The 15,351-nt window shown below is 45.4% G+C and overlaps 2 long non-coding RNA genes across 2 annotated transcripts; both read right to left on the bottom strand.

Moving 5' to 3' along the window:
• Positions 1 to 119: 119 nt before the first annotated feature.
• LOC136052284 (uncharacterized) lies at positions 120 to 2,408 on the bottom strand. Its single transcript, XR_010622532.1, has 5 exons — positions 2,299 to 2,408; positions 1,743 to 1,769; positions 1,438 to 1,458; positions 1,240 to 1,293; positions 120 to 146 (listed from the first exon to the last, which is right to left on the bottom strand). It is a non-coding gene; the product is annotated as an uncharacterized LOC136052284 (long non-coding RNA).
• A 7,570-nt stretch (positions 2,409 to 9,978) lies between these two features.
• Positions 9,979 to 10,958, bottom strand: LOC136051533 (uncharacterized). Its single transcript, XR_010622473.1, has 3 exons — positions 10,849 to 10,958; positions 10,285 to 10,311; positions 9,979 to 10,000 (listed from the first exon to the last, which is right to left on the bottom strand). It is a non-coding gene; the product is annotated as an uncharacterized LOC136051533 (long non-coding RNA).
• Positions 10,959 to 15,351: the final 4,393 nt, after the last annotated feature.

The following is a 15,351-nucleotide window of genomic DNA, read 5'->3' as shown; positions in this document are numbered from 1 at the left end:
CTGACTCTTCAGGGCTGGGATACTCATGGTTTTCTTCCCCCATACCCAACTTTTGGAGCACAGGGAAAGGGCAACTGTCTGTTAGTTTCTTTTGCATTGTTTTCAGTTGCAATACTCACATAGACGAAAGGGGGTTCGAATCCATTCTACAGGTAGAGAAGGGAGAGAGAGACAGAAAGAGAGAGAGAAATATTTGTGAGTGCTAGTGGTTCTGTGTATGCAGAGGAGGCAGGAAAGGAGTAACTGAAAGTGCAAACCAAAAAGTGAGTAAATAGTCAAACTCAAATCTTGGTGGATATGGTCTTTTCCAGATATACAGCATCTGCCCTGAGAGATCAACTGGGCATTATGTAACAACTCTCCACTGAAATATATGGGATGTAATAGCAATAGTAGAGCAGTTTTCCTATCTTATCTATACTGAAATGGACAAAAAGGAGCACAGAACAAATCTGGGATAGAAAGAGAAGGATATGACAACATCTGATACCCTAAAACCTGCATTCCCATCCATATATGCCATTGCTACAAGATATTCCACACCTTCCAATACAATAATCATGCACCTGAGACATGATAATGTGTTCCCCTTTAATCTCAATTCTTCCCATCTTTTCATTCTCTTTTTATAGTGTTCCCTAAGTGCTCCGCTTTGAGCAGTTGTCTAGTTGTGTCCTCATCTTCATGTATTTTTGAGTCTGCAGTATCTCATAGTGCTCCTTCCTCTTCTTTCCTCATGTTCCATTGTTTTGGAGTTTGCCCTACATCTCACTGCTACACCATTCCTACTATGCATTCAGTGTTAAAGGCCTTGACTTGTACACTTGTCTCCTCCATTTTACACCAAATTCAATTTCCTAGCATCTTCCAGGATCTCAAGAATGAGACAGACAGCTTCCATTGAAGCCAGAAGCACCCACTGCATGATATGTGTACAAAAATGAAGAGACAAACTTCCTGAAAATGCACAGTGAAGAGCAGAAAGGCAAATAGAACAAGCTGGCTTGGAAATTCAACGGTGAAGAAAGAACTACTCTTTTCTTGAGGAGTGGTCTAGTACTCATAGCTCTGGACCAAGAGGAAGGAATGAATTTACATTTAATGAGACATCTGACAATGATAAACGTCCAACAAATTAAGGGTCAATCATTACCACACGCAGAAGACAGAATGGGTACTCCTTGGGCTTCTACAAACAGACTCATCCTCATTTACACCAGAGAGTGCCACAGTACTTACCACATTATCATAGCGCTGCTCACCAATACCATTCCCATCAAGGCCACCAGGGATCTGCAAGAAAAACACAGCTGTAGTGGGGTTGCCCAGGAGCTCCTGGTTCACTTTGTCCCATATAGGGCAAAGCAGAGACAATCCAGGAGCTGTTTGTGAGGGGTGGTAAGGAGAGAAGGGCTGCTTGAGTGTGAAAATACTCACCCCTAGGGAACCCTGAGGTTCCTGAGAAATTGAGAGAACAAGGTGTTATGAGAATTCGACATTGATACTGCCACAACATCTAACCTCTTTGTACAGTCCCTACCCCACCCCAGATTGTCCTGGACCCTGAGACCGAGACAGAGGAAGGAGCTCAGGCCATGTGGGGAGTTCTGTCTGTGTGGAGACATTTAGGCAAAGAAGGTGTGTAGGCCCTTCCCCCATACCCAACCTTGAGAGCACAGGAAAAGTTCAACTGCCTGTTAGTTCCAATTGCAATGGAAGCTGTGGTCTGTCGCAATACTCACATAGATGACACGGGGTCCAAAGCCATTCTAGAAGCAGAGAAAGTGGAGAGAGAGAAAGAGAGAAAGAAAAGAGATATTTGTGAGTGCTTAAGCTTTTTTTCTGAGCATCTTCTTGGACCACTGATGTTAGATCCTTCTGGAATTCATCTTCTTCCCTGGCTCAATCAACCTTTTGTTTCTGACCCTACAGGTTTTATCACCCTGGCTTTCAGAGACAGGATCTGTCCCTTCCTCCATGGTTTGACTCACACCACTCCCTCCACACTCACCCCATTGTTCAAACCACCATCTTCAGCTTGGTTCCAGTTAGTGCCATTTGAGCCCTGAAACAGCCTATAGCTGTAGTCCTGTCATGACTAGAAGTAGGAACCATCAGGACCTGGTGGAGAGCACAAGGAATAAGGTCCCCCAAGTGCTCCAAGTTCTAGGATCCACCACAGTTGTAGCCAGGATGCTCTTAGTCTTTTGATCGCCTCATCCCTCTCATGGTCCTTTCACAGTTCTGCTAACAGTTTCCATATACCCTGAATTACCCAACCCCTCCAATTTTTCCTACCAGAGGAATTGCCTTCGTGCCTCCAAGCACTAGGAGAAAAATGGCCAGGACTGCAGCACAGATCTGTCCCTTCATGGCTTTTTCCTTCCAACGGAGTACTCAGTACCTCAGTCTGGGGCAATGCACAATGCTGAGGCTGGGGCTAGATTTATAGGGCACAGCCAGATCTTGCCACATCAGCCTTGCTTGTGCCAGCCCTGATATCCTGACCAAGCCCATGTTTTTTCTGCTATCACACATGCCACTATCTTGGCTTATCACTGCCTCCTAATCTCCCTTTACCAACTGCTTTTTGTTGGACAGTATCTTTGTTTTGATCTTTCAAGAGGAATGTCAGCAGTTTCACACTCAAACTCCATCTTAGAACTATCCTTGATATCAAATCACTTTGCTCGAGCTCTGGGACAGCACAGTTTGGAAAATTTCACCAGGTGAGAAAGGATGATTCCTGGCCCTGGTTCCTGTCCCACCACTGCCTGATTCTACTGTCAAATAATTTATTCCTCTGACTGGTGGTACCTCGTTACTCCTTGAGATATCCATGGCCTTCCAGTAGTGCTGTGTTCTGACTGTTTGGTTTTAGTAAGTCTCTCTGGCTCAAGATGAACCTACACATTCAGATGTAGCTCTATCCTGCTCCCTGTCTGGGAGAGGTCTCCTTTGTGGCATGTATCCTTAAGCCCTTTGCATTAGCAGGAGGCCAGAGAATGACTTTCCAACAACCTTGGTTGTTTTGGCAAAGACCATTACCAGCTCCGACTTTCATCAGTCTTCAGACATAATCAACTCGGCAGTGGTTTTGGCAATGACTTTGAGTATGGCCTCCTCCTGGCCAGACCTGGCAAATAGGACAAAAGTATCTCCAATAAATATTTGCCACTGTTATCAAACAAGGTGCCTATTCAGAGAGAAAGCTGCACCCAGAATGGCCCAGAGGCCTCATGGCAATTTCACGGTAATAGGAGTGTTTCTGCAGTGGGCACCTAGGGGTGGGAGGTTTGAAACTTTCCATTCCCCCATCCCAATAGACTGGGCAAAGCCAAGACTAATGTTCAGGAGGCAGCTCAGGAGAGGACTGAGGCTTGCTGGGGCAACACACTACCTCCAGTCAGAGTGGTACCCTTTGGTAATAAACTGTCATCACTGGGGCTCTGATAGTCAGAATGGAGCTGTCATAGCCAAGAAGGGGATGGTCTCCCACCCTGCTCCACACTAGGAGCCCCACAGCTGTGTACTGGAACCAGCTTGAGTCCTCAGGACAAGAGAGATGTCTTCAGAGATCCTGGAGATGGTGTGAGCTGGAACACAGGGCAGGTGCAGAGAGGCTGAGAGTTCTGGGTTTGTGCAGCCAGGAAGCAATCATCAGTTGCAGCCTCTTTTTCCTCAGGCAGAGCTGGGAAGGGGTTAGGGACAGGTTTGGAGGTGCACAGCAGAGAAAGTTGATAGACACAAGCTGGGACAGGAGTTATCTTACTGGGGCAGAGAGACAACCCATTTGCCAGAGATGTGAGGCAGCCCTGGGACAGGGCTTGGTAAGAGAGAGATTGGTTTGAACCTGCAAACATTTTTCAAACTGCCCTCACTTGGTTTGCGTGAGATTTGTTGCCTTTTTAGAGGCAACCCTTTACTCAGCTGTGGACAGACTGGAAAAACTTGGATATTTCTTTATGCCTCCCCCAACCTCCAACTTTCAAGTATTTCTGCAAGCTGATGTTGTATTCCTCAATTCAGAACTGCTTTCAAGACTAATTGTTGGAATGTTTGAATGAGAGTATATTCTTCATATTCACATGCACTGCTGCTTCTCCTTTAACGTTCTGCTAAGAACATAAGTGTTCTAATCCTGTCTAGTGGTGGGAGGAATGACATAAAAATTTTCTGTCTGTAGAAGTGAGGTGGTGTCTCTTTTCCATAGTCAGACCATTGCATGGTTCAGGTATTATTTTACCCATGAGGAAAGCATTTCACAGGATCACAGAATTGTTGGGGTTGCAAGAGGACTCTAGACCCTAGACCAGGTTGCACAAGTAAGCATCCAAGCAGGTCTTGAACGTCTCCATAGAAGGAAACTTCACCACCTCTCTGGGCAGCCTGTGCCAATGCTGTCACCCTGACTGTATCACCACACTGCTGAAAAGAGTCTGGCCTTGTCCCTTTGCCTCACGCTCCTTAGATATTTATAGATGTGGACCAGATCCCCAGTGAGTCTTCTTTTTCAAGGCTGAACAGACCCAGATTGCTCAGTGTTTCCTCATAAGCAAGGTGTTCCAGGCCCTCTATCATCTTCATGGCACTCCTCCAGACTCTTTCAAGGAGATCCCTGTCTCTTTTGTACCAGTGAGTAGAGAACTAGACACAGTATTCCAAGTGAGGCCTCAGCAGGGCAGAGTAGAGGGGGAGGATCACCTCCTTTGACAAGCTGGCCACAGTCTTTTTAATGCACCCCAGGATTCCATTGTCCTTCTTGGCCACAAGGGCACGTTACTGGCTCATGGCCAGCCTGTTGTCCACCAGGACACCCAGGTCCCTCTCCTCAGACCTCCTCTCCAGCAGGTCATCCCTCACAGGTACATGTGGTTACTCCTCCCTAGGTGCAAGACTCTACACTTGCTCTTGTCAAACCTCATCTGGTTTCTTTCTGCCCAATTCTCCAGCCTGTCCAGGTCTCACTGAATGGCAGCACAGCCTTTCAGCATGTCAGTCATTCCTCCCAGCTTTGTATCATCAGCAAACTTACTGAGAGCAGACTCTAACCCCTCATCAAGGTCATTGATGAAGGTGTTTAACAGGACCAGACCCAGAACTGACCCCTGAAGAACACTGCTATGAAAAGGTCTCTAACTGGACTCTGTGCCGCCAATCACAACCCTCTATGACGACCAGTCAACCAGCTCTCAGCCCACCTCACCATTTACTCATCTATTCCACACTTCCTCAGCAACTTCTGGAGTTCGCAAAGTTCACTTCCCAGCATTTCTAGAATTCACAGAGAAAACTTTGGTTTCAGGGATGCTTTAGTGGGGTCCAAATATGCAGGTTTCTGCTCTTAGAGTATCTGGAGTTGACCATCTGAATGTCTTCAATTTAAGTCCATTGCTCCTTACTCCACCACACAGAAGAGCTCAGCACCCTTTCAGTCACTGGGGCTATATTCTTCTCTACCTAGATACCTCAGGTTAGCCTGGCTCCCATCTTCTCCTTACCTTTGTCCTTTGTCAGGATGGGTTGGGTGTCCTGTCTGTCTCTTTTGGGGAATGAGAAGAAAATGGGGTATGGGGTATCTCCCAGATGTCACTTACATCTTGACCATTGAAGGCATCATCACCCATGATCCTGCAACTGAACCTGCCCCTACCCTGGGAAGACAAATGGATGTCATCTTTAGCCCAGTGTGAGGCAGCAGCCACCCTATACTCCTTGTCAGGGCAAATATTCAGCTATCTGATCAAAACTGTGCTTGCACAGGTCCAACCTGGGAACTGACTGCTAGGCTGTAGGGTCCAGATAGCATATCTGAAGTGTGCTAATCCACTTGGGAATTTGTCCTACAATTCTGCTGGTAGATAATACCACAGTCCTATTGAGATTTATCCTATTAACCCAAGCAAATAATTCTGTTCATTCAAGAATGATTTTAATCCCTTAAACTCAGTGAGGTTAATCCTGTAATCCCAAATGGAAATAATTCTGAAATCTCAATTTGGATAATTCCCAAAATACATACAGGGACTGAACACATCATTGCAATGCAATGAAACACATAATCAGAATTCTATTTATCTCATAAACCCACAGCTCCTGCCAAGAGGGAGTCCCTGCCAAGAGGGAATATAGAAGTAATCCCAGAACAAAGACAGTCCACTTTTTCCCTGAGGAAGAATCACTAGGGTTGCCAATGTGGTGGTTCAGAATATCTAAACCTTTTCCTGTAGTTTTGTGGTTATTGTTTTCTGCCCACAGCTCCAGCTACACTGCAAGACTCAGGGAACTCAGGCATCCAGACTCCCAGCTACACATCCCATGCCAGTTGGACAGGTCATCGCCTTAGATCTCATTTAAGAGGATCCCAATGTCCTCAGGACAAATCTAGCCAAGAGCATTGAAGCATCTCAAGGATTTAAAGCTGTGTTAGGCACTCTTGCCTCTTCCTGTCACCTTCCTCACACTCCATCCATGCCCTCCATCGCTGCACCCAGACAGCTTTAGTACAAGCTTTCTATTTGACGTTCTTGATATTTATGGGATCTGAATAAACTAGTTTGAATTTCAGTGGTCCTTAAACTGTCCTGCCTCCACTTGAATCCTCAGTTTTGGACCCAACATGGTCCTGAGAAAAGAGGAGAATGGAGTCCTTGAAGAGACCTCTTTCTCCATTTCTCAGTCCCTCTTTGTCTGCAGTTGGCACCTGAGCACAGGTTCATTCCTCTTTGGATGCTCCTCAGAGAAATGGGCTCACCCTAGCCAGACTCACCAGTGCCTTGGGCTGTGTGTGTTTTCACCCAGGCTTAGAGGAAAAGCCCTAGCCCCAATTCATGACCCTATCCACAGCTCTTAGCCTGGTAGGAGGAAGGTGCAAGTTTGTTTGCTCATCAGCATGAAGAGAATGTGAAACCTAAGTGCACAACCCACAGAAACTCCAAGAGTAACACTAGGAGCAAATCAGCTTCCTTACCCTGCTCCTCATCCCCCCAGCCAAGTTGAGGAGAGACTCCAAACAGCATGCTGATGGCCCACAGTCTCCTTTCTTGTTCCTCTATTGTTCTGAAAGCTGTCTCTCCCCCTGTAATTCTCACAGAAGCTTGTGTCCTGAAATTGAAAGGGTTATGTGGGGATGCTGAATGTTTCTCTAGAACATGGAAGACCTTGACTTTTCCCCACACTGTCTACAAATCATGAGCCAGATTACCCAGACTGATCCTCAGAGATATGTGAAAATAGAACTTGACTGCCCCTGGGACTTGGTGTCCCCATATTGCATGTAAGGACTTTTTGGGCCCCTATCTTTTTGGGACTCCAGTAGTAAGTCAGAACACTAGACGCTGCGTGAAGTTTTCTGTTACTCGGTTGGCAAACACCTGACTAGCACAGAACTCCTGTTATTGGAGCAGATTTATTGCTCTGTACTTGCAGGTGAATTTCTGTGAGCACAAGAGATTTTGAACTGAGTCCCAGGGTCCTAAACCACCAAAGAACTCCTAAATAACTTTGAACTCAGTGAGATACATTGAAAGAAACTGACTGTTGCCTAGGGCAATTTTTCAGTGTGGTCCTGCAGGTACAGATCTGAATCCTGTGTTTCTATATCACTTTGATAATGTCACAACTCACTTGGTGAACCGCAGAGCACATTTGTGTATATATTGGAGTCCACACTGGCTTCTCCTGAAGGAGTAACATATTTATCTATGCCCAGCACTGGGAAAAAAATCTCATTTGTCCTCAGGAGCTGTGTGCTTTTTGACAGTTCTCTGCTACTGCTTCTCTAATAAGAGAACAATGAAAAGCACAGAGCCCTCTGAAACCTAACCCATCTGCCAAAGTGTCTCCCATGACCCAGAAAGGGGTAGTCAGGGTTGCCAATGTCCTGCAAAAAACACTGAATAGTTAGCCAAACTCATTCCTTCACTGAGAGTATGGTGAGGTACTAGGAGCAGCTCATCCCTTTTTGAGCAAAATGAGAGGGCTCAGGTCAACACTGAAGGCCTGGAACCATCCATTTTTCTTGTCTGATTTCACAACCTGATTGCAAAAATCTCAGGCCTCTTTCTTCAGATTCACCCACAGCACTGTTCAGCTCCCAGTTTGCAGGTCTACGATCTTCTCTGTGGAGCATCTCCAACCTCACAAGCATTAGAATGTCCCAATATTAAAGGATCAGGATACCAGGATTTGGAGAACCACCAATCCAAGAGGAATGAAAACACCAGACATAGATATTTGTGAAAAGGTGGGTTTATTTGTTAGTGCTTTCTCTTGGTTTGTTCTTGTTCAGTCTGAGACTAGGGTGGGCAGTGGGGAGGTATGGATGTGGCTATGAACATGGAGAAAACTGTCCTGATGGTTCCTAGTTTTGGAAGGTGGTAAGAAAATGCATGCTCTTGGGAAACAAAATACCCAGCTATCCTGGGCAATATAAAAGCTCATCAGAACATCTTTCCAGATAACTGATGGGAACTCTCAAAAGAATTATCACAAAGGAAGTTCTCTTTTGCCCTCTGTCCTCTGAAGTGTGTTCCTATAATGCATGGATAAATCTCAGTTCTTTATATCTGAACCAGGGAGCAACTGATACACCTTCATCAACAGTTGAGCAAAACTGTCTCATGTCCTGGAAATCTTAACATTGCTGTCATAGATACATTTTTCCCGTGTCATTTTTTCCTTTTCCAAAAATACAGAATCCAGGAAGCTAGCAAGAAGCATGGACAAGGAAAGCTATTGCACCTAAGACACAATGACAAGATTTGGTGGAGAGGGAGATGGGAAACCTAGGGAGGGAGAGTTTTTGTGGTGGTTTAAGACATTCTCCAGGGAGAATGAAGGGAGCTGAGATGAGTCATTGTAGCCCAAGGGAACAAGAAGAGACTGGATCAACTGAAGACAATTGCACTGAGATATTCTGGATGATGGAACAAGGATACCAGGCAGAAATCAGATGCCAGAAGATAAAGGTTGGAAAAAATACCCAAGTCCTGTTCTGACAATGGGATCTGCCTAGACCCATCTCACTGATAACCCATCTTCATCAGCTTCAGAGATGAGGTCCCACAGCCACTCCAGGTTTTGATGCAGCTAGCTATAACCAAATGAAGGGACAGATGGTCTCTGATATTCACAGAAATCTAGGTTTGTCCATAGTCATTCTAGAGAGTGGGAAGTTGAGTTACTGCAATGAATCCATGGAACAGAAAGAAAGACAAATCATGAGGCATATTAAACCATTCTGCTGAGAATGGCATAATCTTGTTCATGAACCCCGTGTTCCCAGGTAACATATCTAGATGATATAGTCCCTCAGTTCAAGTGTTCTTGGGTACCCCTCCAGGAGGCTCAGATAGCAAGCCCCATGTACCCAGTGTTCCTGGTTCTCAAGTATCATGATCTTCTAATTCCCAGTTCCTGAATCTAATGTATCCTGTCCCCGTACAATGGAGGATCAGCCTCTGTACAGCATAGATTCTCCAAGGACTATTATTTTTCTGAAGAGCCGTGGAAGCACCAAATAAATCCCCCAATAATGTTGTTGAACATTCTCAATGAGTGCTTGCAATAGGTAGGTTGGCATTTTAGAGCTTATTTCATCAAAGTGTCCTGAATTCTTATCCACTACATAACTAACCCAGATTCTACACACGATGGTATATTCAGCAGGGGAAAGAGGCATAGTAGCAGGGATGTGAAGGGGCAGGAGCCAATCCTCCTATCCCACACTACAAAGCAGACTGCAGATGGCACTGAGACAAACTTCCTGGAAAGGCTCTGTGAAAGGCAAGTAGAACAAGATGGCCAATACCATTCCCATCAAGGCTGCCAGGGATCTGCAAGAAAACACAGCTGTAGTGGGGTTGCCCAGGAGCTCCTGGTTCACTTTGTCCCATGTAGTGCAAAGCAGAGGCAATCCAGGAGCTGTTTGTGAGGGGTGGTAAGGAGAGAAGGGCTGCTTGAGTGTGAAAATACTCACCCCTAGGGAACCCTGAGGTTCCTGAGAAATTGGGAGAACAAGGTGTTATGAGAATTCGACATTGATACTGCCACAACATCTAACCTCTTTGTACAGTCCCTACCCCACCCCAGATTGTCCTGGACTCTGAGACTGAGGCAGAGGAAGGAGCTCAGGCCATGTGGGGAGTTCTGTCTGTGTGGAGACATTTAGGCAAAGAAGGTGTGTAGGCCCTTCCCCCATACCCAACCTTGAGAGCACAGGAAAAGTTCAACTGCCTGTTAGTTCCAATTGCAATGGAAGCTGTGGTCTGTTGCAATACTCACATAGATGACACGGGGTCCAAAGCCATTCTAGAAGCAGAGAAAGTGGAGAAAGAGAAAGAGAGAAAGAAAAGAGATATTTGTGAGTGCTTAACCTTTTTTCTGAGCATCTTCTTGGACCATTGATGTTGGATCCTTCTGGAATTCATCTTCTTTCCAAGTTTCCCTGGCTCAATCAACCTTTTGTTTCTGACCTTACAGGTTTTATCACCCTGGCTTTCAAAGACAGGATCTGTCCCTTCCTCCATGGTTTGACTCACACCACTCCCTCCACACTCACCCCATTGTTCAAACCACCATCTTCAGCTTGGTTCCAGTTAGTGCCATTTGAGCCCTGAAACAGCCTATAGCTGTAGTCCTGTCATGACTAGAAGTAGGAACCATCAGGACCTGGTGGAGAGCACAAGGAATAAGGTCCCCCAAGTGCTCCAAGTTCTAGGATCCACCACAGTTGTAGCCAGGATGCTCTTAGTCTTTTGATCGCCTCATCCCTCTCATGGTCCTTTCACAGTTCTGCTAACAGTTTCCATATACCCTGAATTACCCAACCCCTCCAATTTTTCCTACCAGAGGAATTGCCTTCGTGCCTCCAAGCACTAGGAGAAAAATGGCCAGGACTGCAGCACAGATCTGTCCCTTCATGGCTTTTTCCTTCCAACGGAGTACTCAGTACCTCAGTCTGGGGCAATGCACAGTGCTGAGGCTGGGGCTAGATTTATAGGGCACAGCCAGATCTTGCCACATCAGCCTTGCTTGTGCCAGCCCTGATATCCTGACCAAGCCCATGTTTTTTCTGCTATCACACATGCCACTATCTTGGCTTATCACTGCCTCCTAATCTCCCTTTACCAACTGCTTTTTGTTGGACAGTATCTTTGTTTTGATCTTTCAAGAGGAATGTCAGCAGTTTCACACTCAAACTCCATCTTAGAACTATCCTTGATATCAAATCACTTTGCTCGAGCTCTGGGACAGCACAGTTTGGAAAATTTCACCAGGTGAGAAAGGATGATTCCTGGCCCTGGTTCCTGTCCCACCACTGCCTGATTCTACTGTCAAATAATTTATTCCTCTGACTGGTGGTACCTCGTTACTCCTTGAGATATCCATGGCCTTCCAGTAGTGCTGTGTTCTGACTGTTTGGTTTTAGTAAGTCTCTCTGGCTCAAGATGAACCTACACATTCAGATGTAGCTCTATCCTGCTCCCTGTCTGGGAGAGGTCTCCTTTGTGGCATGTATCCTTAAGCCCTTTGCATTAGCAGGAGGCCAGAGAATGACTTTCCAACAACCTTGGTTGTTTTGGCAAAGACCATTACCAGCTCCGACTTTCATCAGTCTTCAGACATAATCAACTCGGCAGTGGTTTTGGCAATGACTTTGAGTATGGCCTCCTCCTGGCCAGACCTGGCAAATAGGACAAAAGTATCTCCAATAAATATTTGCCACTGTTATCAAACAAGGTGCCTATTCAGAGAGAAAGCTGCACCCAGAATGGCCCAGAGGCCTCATGGCAATTTCACGGTAATAGGAGTGTTTCTGCAGTGGGCACCTAGGGGTGGGAGGTTTGAAACTTTCCATTCCCCCATCCCAATAGACTGGGCAAAGCCAAGACTAATGTTCAGGAGGCAGCTCAGGAGAGGACTGAGGCTTGCTGGGGCAACACACTACCTCCAGTCACAGTGGTACCCTTTGGCAATAAACTGTCATCACTGGGGCTCTGATAGTCAGAATGGAGCTGTCATAGCCAAGAAGGGGATGGTCTCCCACCCTGCTCCACACTAGGAGCCCCACAGCTGTGTACTGGAACCAGCTTGAGTCCTCAGGACAAGAGAGATGTCTTCAGAGATCCTGGAGATGGTGTGAGCTGGAACACAGGGCAGGTGCAGAGAGGCTGAGAGTTCTGGGTTTGTGCAGCCAGGAAGCAATCATCAGTTGCAGCCTCTTTTTCCTCTTTTTCCAGGCAGAGCTGGGAAGGGGTTAGGGACAGGTTTGGAGGTGCACAGCAGAGAAAGTTGATAGACACAAGCTGGGACAGGAGTTATCTTACTGGGGCAGAGAGACAACCCATTTGCCAGAGATGTGAGGCAGCCCTGGGACAGGGCTTGGTAAGAGAGAGATTGGTTTGAACCTGCAAACATTTTTCAAACTGCCCTCACTTGGTTTGCTTGAGATATGCTCCCTGAGTTTTGTTGTTGGGCTCCTTTTTTTGCTTCTTTTTCTCATTTTTTACACCAATCCATATAAGCCCAGCATGGCCTAGAATGGCCCAAATCACTGTTTCTTCAGTGCGCAGCCTGTGGTTGGACTTTCAAATATTTCCATCTGTCCATTCCAATAGACTAGGCAACATTGAGAGCAGCAATCCAGGAAGGGGAAGGATATCTTTCTGAGTCCTCATGAGATTTCCACTTTTCTAAATTATGTACACTGGGGAATTGAGTTCAGAGCAGGATCTTCCTAAACAATAGGTTTTAGTCTAAGGTTCAATAGTAATTTGATCAATTAAATCCCTTTCTGATATGGACAATACTGTTGCAGCCCCAGTATTTCTATGATCCATGATACATCAGAACACAAAGTATTTTCTGTTCTAATGGAGTAACTGCCCCATCTGTCAGCTGAATTGGTGTCAAGCATGTGGCCAAGGCAATTATGAGAGTACTGTCTGTTAACCCTTGTCCTAAAACTGAAGTTCTCTCTCCTCTTGAAGCAAGGATAAGAACCTAGGTGTCCAAGTCCTTAAACCTATTTGAAGAGAGTACCAAGACATTTTGCTCTCTCCTTGCCAGTTTACATAGTGATTAGAGGCAGACAAAAAAAAATCATCCTGTTTGTAGGATAGCAAGATCTTGGTTTTCCTTATGATGGTTAATAACCACTAATTCCATTCACAGTTCCCTTGTTCCCAGAGGTGAAATGCCATTGTTCTTTTTCTCACTGGGGAGGGGCCATGCCTGGATCATATTTGTAGGTTAGATGAGGAATTGTGGTGAAGCCTTTTAAATGGACTTTCCACAGGAGTGCCCATAGTCCTAGAGGTTCTTCTCACAACAGAAACAAGAGAACCAGTAATTTTTCAACCTCTTCTCAGATTGCAGCAGGTGAAAGACATGTTGTTGTCCCTGCAAGGAGGGGAGAAGAGAGGAATCACAGAATCATAAGATATTCTAAGTTGGAAGGGACCCATTAGGGTCCTGTCTTCACATAGTATCACCTGTTATAGCTTTATGATTTTTGTTATTGGTATTCCACATCATAACATCATGTAGTGCAGTGGGAGTCAAAGAGTTAATGCTCCAGTTCCATGAATCATTAATAGCTCCGGGTATACCTGTTTCAGAAGAGAGGAACTACGTACTACAGAGGACTTTGCGTTGCTTTGTGTTTTTTCCATTTTCTGCACAGAGGAAAAGATAAAAACTGTTCACATGTCACAAGACACAGGCTCTTTCCCTTTCAGATCAGTTCAGCAATGGGTGCTCCCTAACCACCTCACCTTCAGCATTTAGCATAGGCCTTTGGTTTTTTAAACACTCTCTCATTTTATTTGATTTATTAGCTTCAATTCCAATTATGTTGTATTATATTGTGTTATTTTGCATTCTGATATTTTGTTTAGTAAATTAGCTTTCCTCCTCAGATAGCTGCAGGTTTTTTTGGTTTTAGGCCCATCTACCCTTTCCTTTTTTCTCTTTTCCCCTTCCCCTTTCTCAGGGCATGTGTCCTTGGGTCCCCCTCTCCCAGCTGTCATGGAACCAAGCCGAACCAGCCTGTAAACCGCTGACACCACCCAAAAATCTTAGATCATGTATGTGAGAGAATTGTCCAGATGCTGCTTGTACTCCGGAAAGTTCAGTGCAATGATTAATTCCCTGGGGAGCCTGATCCAGGGCCTGACCACCCTCTGGTTAAGAATGTCTTCTTAGCACCCAACTTGATCCTCCCATGACACAGCTCCATGCCATTCCCTGATGTACTTTCCCTGTCACCAGAAATAGGAGATCAGCACCTACCACCCTGCTCCCCCTTGTGATGCATAGGCTGCAGTGAAATCTCCCCTCTGTGTCCTCTTCTCTGGGCTGAACAAACCAAAGAACTTCAGCCACTCCCAATACATATTCCCCTCTAGACCTTTCATTATCTTTGTAGCCCTCCTTTGGACACTCTTTAGTAGTTCACTCTCCTTTTTGTACTGTGGCTCCCAAATCTGCACACAGATGAGGCTTCACCAGTGTGGAGTGTACAGCAGGACAATCACTTCCCTTGACAAAACAAGCAATGCCATGTTTGGTGCACTCTGGGATATGGTTGGATTGGGAGCCAGGATGACTGTATTCTCACTGCAGCTTGGAGAAGAAAATAGGAAGGGACTAGGAAGCTAAATGTTCAAGGGAGCATGACCTGATCTGATGGCCAAATCTTGCAAGTATCACAGTCCCTACAGATGGAACACAGATTCAACTATACCCATATCCACGCTGTCATTCACAAGGGTTCCCATGTTCTCTTATCACTCTGAGAGATTAGTCTTGGATGACTCTAGAAGGAGGATGAAAAAGAGGAAGAACAAATATAGGGTCCAGATTTTTGCCTCCATAATTAACACAGTACAGAGCTGATGGGAACCAGAACCTTGGACACATGGCCATCCTGGATTCCTTCTCTACACTGGCAGAGAACAGTTTGACCCTTGTCTACTGTGCTGTGCACTTGATATAGGCTCAGAGTGCATCATATATGTAAGCAGAGAGGTTTGTGCCTGTAGAGGGAGGAGGGATAGGGGTTGTGTTATTAAGTGTGTAAGAAATTATGTGTTTATGTGTACACAATGTAGTATACACAGCAGGTGTGTAGATGTGTAATCATTTATTTGTTACCTCACAGAATGAGGTAGCATGCACAGGAAGTGTGTTTAATGTTGATTGTGTGTATGCACATGATGATTGTATATGCAATCAAGAAGTATGCATGAGTATGTGTCTATGAATTGTGATGAGTAAGCAATGATATGTGTGTGCTATGATGTATGTGCATTGTAGAAGATTATTATTTTTTATACCATTGCCTCA

Source organism: Cyrtonyx montezumae, unplaced genomic scaffold (assembly GCF_038088225.1).
Source record: "Cyrtonyx montezumae isolate F1298 unplaced genomic scaffold, pur_monq_1.0 scaffold_3, whole genome shotgun sequence".
NCBI lineage: Eukaryota > Metazoa > Chordata > Aves > Galliformes > Odontophoridae > Cyrtonyx > Cyrtonyx montezumae.
Note: the sequence above shows the minus strand (reverse complement) of the source record. Positions and strands in the feature narration are given on the sequence as shown.